Source organism: Coregonus lavaretus (genome assembly GCF_964263955.1).
Source record: "Coregonus lavaretus genome assembly, chromosome: 2".
NCBI lineage: Eukaryota > Metazoa > Chordata > Actinopteri > Salmoniformes > Salmonidae > Coregonus > Coregonus lavaretus.
The window spans coordinates 75,401,848-75,407,847 of record NC_139989.1 but is presented as its reverse complement, the minus strand read 5'-3'; the positions used below and the strand labels follow the sequence as shown (position 1 = coordinate 75,407,847).

Sequence of the window (6,000 nt, the reverse complement as noted above, 5' to 3'; positions counted from 1 at the left end):
ATACTGCTTTTTAAACTGGTCTGGTCAGTCTACTCAAATATTTGGACTATTCATTTTTCTCTCTACAAGCAATACTTTGATAATTTGTCATTTCTAATAATGAAACATCAATTTATGAATAGATAGAGCAGGTTTCAGGACACTGATTTAACTGAACATTTTGAAAAAATATACTGCCACTATTTTCACCACCAAAGAATAGCAGTGTGGTTTTAATATGATTTGACTCTTTGCAGGCTGTCACGCTGTCTAGTCACAGAGGAAGGCTGTGCTTCTCTGGTCTCAGCTCTGAAGTCAAACCCCTCACACCTGAGAGAGCTGGATCTGAGCTACAATCACCCAGGAGACTCAGGAGTCAGACTGCTCTCTGCTGGACTGGAGGATCCACACAGCAGACTGGAGAAACTCAAGTATGTAGAGGGTTTATGTCAATGTTCATATCAGACATGTTGGAGTTATCAGGCTAGTTAAGACAAACATTCTGACCACCACTTGGACTAAGTTATGCGATGTCCGTCTCCAGTCCTTTTCTGCCGTCCATGACGATGTTAACTCCAGTGGTGGAAAAAGTACCCAATTGTCATACTTGAGTAAAAGTAAAGATCCCTTAATAGAAAATGACTCAACTAAAAGTGAAAGTCACCCAGTAAAATACTACTTGACTAAAATTCTAAAAGTATTTGGTTTTAAATATACTTACGTATCAAAAGTAAATGTAATTGCTATAATATACTAAAGTATGAAAAGTAAAAGTACAAGTATAAATCATTTCAAATTCATTACATAAAGCAAACCAGACGATTTTCTTGTTTTTAAAATGTACGTTCAGCCAGAGGCAAACTCCAACATTCAGACAATTTACAAACAAAGCATTTGTGTTTAGTGAGTCTGCCAGATCAGAGGCAGTAGGGATGTTCTCTTGATAAGTGTGTGAATTGGACCATTTTCTGTCCTGCTAAGCATTCAAAATGTAACAAGTACTTTTGGGTGTCAGGGAAAATGTATGGAGTAAAAAGTACATTATTTTCTTTAGGAATGTAGTGAAGTAAAAGTAAAAGTTGTCAAAAATATAAATAGTAAAGTCAAGTACAGATAGCCCAAAAAACTACTTAAGTAGTACTTTAAAGTATTTTTACTTAAGTACTTTACACCACTGGTTAACTCTCTTTCTTAGCTAGCTAGACTATGCACTTGCCTCTGCTATCAATACACTGTGCTAACATTAGCCTATTCTGTACACCAGAAAATAACAGTTTTAAACAGTTGTAAAAACCCACTTCTTCCAGATTGAATAGTTCCTGTAGATTCAGACATACTCATCGCCAATCTTTTGTTATGTCTCGTTGGATTCATAACCACGTCTGTATAACAACTCAATAATGATGAGACAGGAGACAGGAATCAGTTCAACCATTTATCTGGAACGTGATCATCTCAATACATACAAACCCCATGATGCTCTGCAGCACAACCCCAATATACAACAAATACATAAATGAGTAAATGGACACTAAACAAAATTCATAGAGGAATTTAAATATTCAGTTGTAGAAAGTAGGGCCATGGGATAGGGTCAGAAAGGTCAGTATGTTTGATAACTGGTTACAGAGGTGACATAACAAGCATGAGGTCCATTATAACACAGTGAAGTAGAGGTGGGAGCTAAAAGCAGACATGGACAGTGAGACGGTGTGAGGAGGTCAGGGGTGAAACACTAGATCAGGACAGGTAGAAATGGCAGGGCTGGTTGTGTTCAGTGTGTGTGTCCAGTGTGTGTGTGAGTCCAGTGTATGTATGTGTGTCCAGTGTGTGTGTGTGTGTGTGTGTGTGTGTGTGTGTGTCCAGTGTGTGTGTGTGTGTGTGTGTGTGTGTGTCCTGTGTGTGTGTGTGTGTTCAATGTGTGTGTGTCCAGTATGTGTGTGTGTTCAGTGTCAGTGTGTGTGTGTTCAGTGTGTGAGTGTGTGTGTTTCCAGTGTGTGAGTGTGTGCGTTTCCAGTGTGTGTGTGTCCAGTGTGTGTCTGTCCAGTGTGTGTGTGTGTGTGTGTGTGAGTCCTGTGTGTGTTTGTCCAGTGTGTGTGGGTGTCCAGTGTGTGTGTGTGTGTTCAGTGTGTGTGTCCAATGTTTATGGATGTGTGTGTCCAGTGTGTGTGAGTGTGTGAATCCAGTGTGTGTTTATGTGTGTGTGTGTCCAGTGTGTGTGTGTGGATGCGAGTCCAGTGTGTGTGTGTGTGTCCAGTGTGTGTGTGTCCAGTGTGTGTGTGTCCAGTGTGTGTGTGTGTGTGTTCAGTCTATGTGTGTGTGTGTCCAGTGTGTGTGTGTGTTCAGCGTGTGTGTGTTCAGTGTGTGTGTGTATCCAGCGTGTATGTTTAGTGTGTGTGTGTCCAGTGTGTGTGTGTGTGTGTGTGTGTGTGTGTTCAGCGTGTGTTTGTTCAGTGTGTGTGTGATCAGTGTGTGTGTCCATTGTGTTTGTGTGTCCAGTGTGTGTGTGTGTGTGTCCAGTGTCTGTGTCAGGTGTGTGTCCCCAGTGTGTATGTGGGTGTGTGTCCAGTGTGCGTGTGTGTGTCCAGTGTGTGTGTGTGTGTCCAGTGTGTGTGTGTGTCCAGTGTGTGTGTGTGTCCAGTGTGTGTGTCCTGTGTGTGTGTGTGTCAGGTGTGTATATGTGTGTGTGTCCAGTGTGAGTGTGTGTGTGTGTCCAGTGTGTGTGTGTGTGTGTGTGTGTCCTGTGTGTGTGTGTGCTTGTGTGTGTCCAGTGTGTGTGTGTCCAGTGTCTGTGTGTGTGTCCAGTGTGTGTGAGTGTGTGTGTCCAGTGAGTGTGTGTGTCCAGTGTGTGTGAGTGTGTGTGTGTGTGTGTGTCCTGTGTGTGTGTGTGTGTCAGGTGTGTGTGTCCAGTGTGTGTGTGTGTGTGTGTGTGTGTCCTGTGTGTGTGTGTGTTTGTGTGTGTCCAGTGTTTGTGTGTCCAGTGTGTATGTGTGTGGGTCCAGTGTGAGTGTGTGTGTGTGTGTCCAGCGTATGTGTGTGTGTCCAGTGTGTGTGTCCAGTGTGTGTGTGTGTGTTTGTGTGTGTGTGTCCGTGTGTCCAGTGTGTGTCCTGTGTGTGTGTGTGTGTCCAGTGTGTGTGAGTGTCCAGTGTGTGTGTGTGTCCTGTGTGTGTGTGTCAGGTGTGTGTGTGTGTGTGTGTCCAGTGTGTGTGTGTGTCCTGTGTGTGTGTGTGTCCAGTGTGTGTGTGTGTGTCCAGTGTGTGTGTGTGTGTGTGTGTGTGTGTGTGTGTGTGTGTTTGTCCAGTGTGTGTGTGTGTGTGTCCAGTGTGTGTGTGTCCAGTGTGTGTGTCCAGTGTGTGTGTGTGTGTCCAGAGTGTTTGTGTGTCCAGTGTCCAGTGTGTGGGTGTGTTTGTCCAGTGTGTTTGTTCATTGTGTGTGTGTGTGTCCAGTGTGTGTGTGTGTGTCAGTGTGTGTGTGTGTCTAGTGTGTTTATTTGTGTACATCGTCCAGTGTGTGGGTGTGTTTGTCCAGTGTGTGTGATCAATGTATGTGTGTCATGTGTGTGTGTGTGTGTGTGTGTGTGTGTGTGTGTGTGTGTGTGTGTGTCCAGTGTTTGTTTGTCCGGTGTTTGTTTGTGTGTGTGTGTGTGTGTTTACAGTGTGTGTGTATAAAGTGTGTTTGTGTGTCCAGTGTGTTTCAGTGTGTGTGTCCAGTGTGTGTGTGTGTTCAGTATATGTGTGTGTGTGTGTTCAGTGTTTGTGTGTGTGAGTGTCCAGTGTGTCAGTTTGTGTGTGTCCAGTGTGTCAGTTTGTGTGTGTGTGTCCAGTGTATGTGTGTGTGTGTCCAGTGTATGTGTGTGTGTGTGTGTGTCTAGTGTGTGTGTACAGTGTCCAGTGTGTGTGTGTGTGTCAATGTTACCATGGTTATTATTTACAGGGACACTGAGGAGTCAACACCATAAACCCTAAACCCTGGATAGAGCGGCTCAGTGAATGTGGAGTGGAATGTGTTCAGGTGGGTCAGTGTGTCAGAGGAGACTCTGTAGAAGGACAGAGTGCCGGCTGGCCAGTCCAGATACACTCCTACTCTGTGGGAGCTGGAGGAGGGGACGTATATGGTAGTGGACTTATTATTGTGACAGGCTCTGTAACTGTTGTCAGAGCAGATCAGACTCCAGGACTTGTCATTGTATCCAATCCCACAGTCATTACCCACTCCTCTCCTGCTGATTCCTTTATATGTCACTCCTATACCAGCCCATCTCCCACTCCACTCTACCTCCCAGTAACAGCGCCAAGTCAGACCCTCTCTACACAGCACCTGTCTACAGACCTCAAATCTCTCTGGGTGATCAGGATACGGCTGCTCCTCTGTCCTACATGTCACCTTTCTGTTCTCCTCAGAAAGAGAGAGGAGTCTGTTTACTGTGTTTAGGTCCAGTGTGAGATCACAGACATCTGATGGATGAAACCAGACACAATATTAGAAATCATCATCATTCACATTAGAATGTTAACTCACTTTTCAGTAATTAATTTAATGTAGATGTTTCTAGGTATCAAAAGGAGAAGTTAAGGTAACTTGAGATTTGTTCAATGATCATATGTTATACTGTATGGTAATATAAAACACACTTATTCCCGTTAATTACACACACACACATCCTGAACACACACACACACATCCTGTACACACACAAACACATTGAACACACACTCACACCTGTATGCATGCATGAACACACACACACATCCTGAACACACACACAATGGAAACACATCCTGAACACACACTGGACACACACACAAATCTTCATGCATGAACACACACACACATTTCTAAAGTAACACGAACACGCCACACACACATTGTCAAAGCAACTCTTTGTAAACTTTGGTGTCCCTGATTTGTGCTTCTGTAGAACTACAGCTGATATTTAATATGACCAAGTAAGTAATGACGGTGGTCTTTGACTTTGACTTCACTTGAATTAAGACTTATTCTTAGTCATATTCTTCACAGCAGTCAACACTCACATTTTCTAAGTCCAGGTTTCATTGTGTTCTCTCCACCATGTTCCACACTGTAGCGGTAAGCAGAAGAACAGACAGTCATTGAGGGATACACCTGAACTCTCACACACACACACACACACACACACACACACACACACACACACACACACACACACACACACACACACACTGGACACGGACACACACAACACACACACTTGACACTCACACACACATTCAGCATATAACTTTGTATAAGCGGTGGTAAGAATGTTTGTGTGTGTGTGTGTGTGTGTGTATGTGTCCAGTGTGTGTGTCCAGTGTGTGTGTGTGTCTGTGTGTGTGTGTGTCCTGTTTGTGTGTGTGTGTGTGTCCAGTTTGTGTGTGTCCAGTGTGTGTGTGTGTGTGTGTGTCCAGTGTGTGTGTGTGTGTCCAGTGTGTGTGTGTGTGTCCAGTGTGTGTGTGTCCTGTGTGTGTGTGTGTGTCCAGCGTGTGTGTGTGTGTGTGTCCAGTGTGTGTGTGTGTCCAGTGTGTGTGTGTGTCCTGTGTGTGTCCAATGTGTGTGTGTGTCCAGTTTTTGTGTGTGTCCAGTTTGTGTCCAGTGTGTGTCCAGTGTGTGTGTGTGTGTTTGTGTGTTCAGTTTGTGTGTGTTTGTCAAGTGAATGTGTGTGTCCACTGTTTGTGTGTGTGTGTGTCCAGTGTGTGTGTGTGTGTCTGTCCAGTGTGACCAGTGTGTGTGTTTGTCTGTCCAGTGTGTTCAGTGTGTGTGTGTCCAGTGTGTTTGTGTGTGTGTGTGTGTGTGTCCAGTGTGTGTGTGTGTTTGTCCAGTGTATGTGTGTGTGTCCAGTGTGAGTGTGTGTGTGTGTGTCCAGTGTGTGTGTGTCCAGTGTGTGTGTGTGTCCAGTGTGTGTCCAATGTGTGTGTGTGTGTCCAGTGTTTTTGTGTGTGTGTGTGTCCAGTGTGTGTGTTTGTCCAGTGTTTGTGTGTGTCCAGTGTACTGATACACGT

At 44.5% G+C, this 6,000-nt stretch overlaps 2 long non-coding RNA genes across 2 annotated transcripts in view; one reads left to right on the top strand and one right to left on the bottom strand.

The window, feature by feature from the left end:
• Positions 1-206: 206 nt before the first annotated feature.
• Positions 207-6,000, top strand: part of LOC311142663 — a 352,769-nt gene continuing 346,975 nt past the window's right edge. The window contains exon 1 of the long non-coding RNA XR_014614359.1: positions 207-410. This is a non-coding gene — a long non-coding RNA (uncharacterized lncRNA). The remainder of the gene's footprint in view (positions 411-6,000) is intronic.
• Positions 2,309-5,181, bottom strand: LOC311142742. Its single transcript, XR_014614374.1, has 2 exons — positions 5,014-5,181; positions 2,309-4,434 (listed from the first exon to the last, which is right to left on the bottom strand). It is a non-coding gene; the product is annotated as an uncharacterized lncRNA (long non-coding RNA).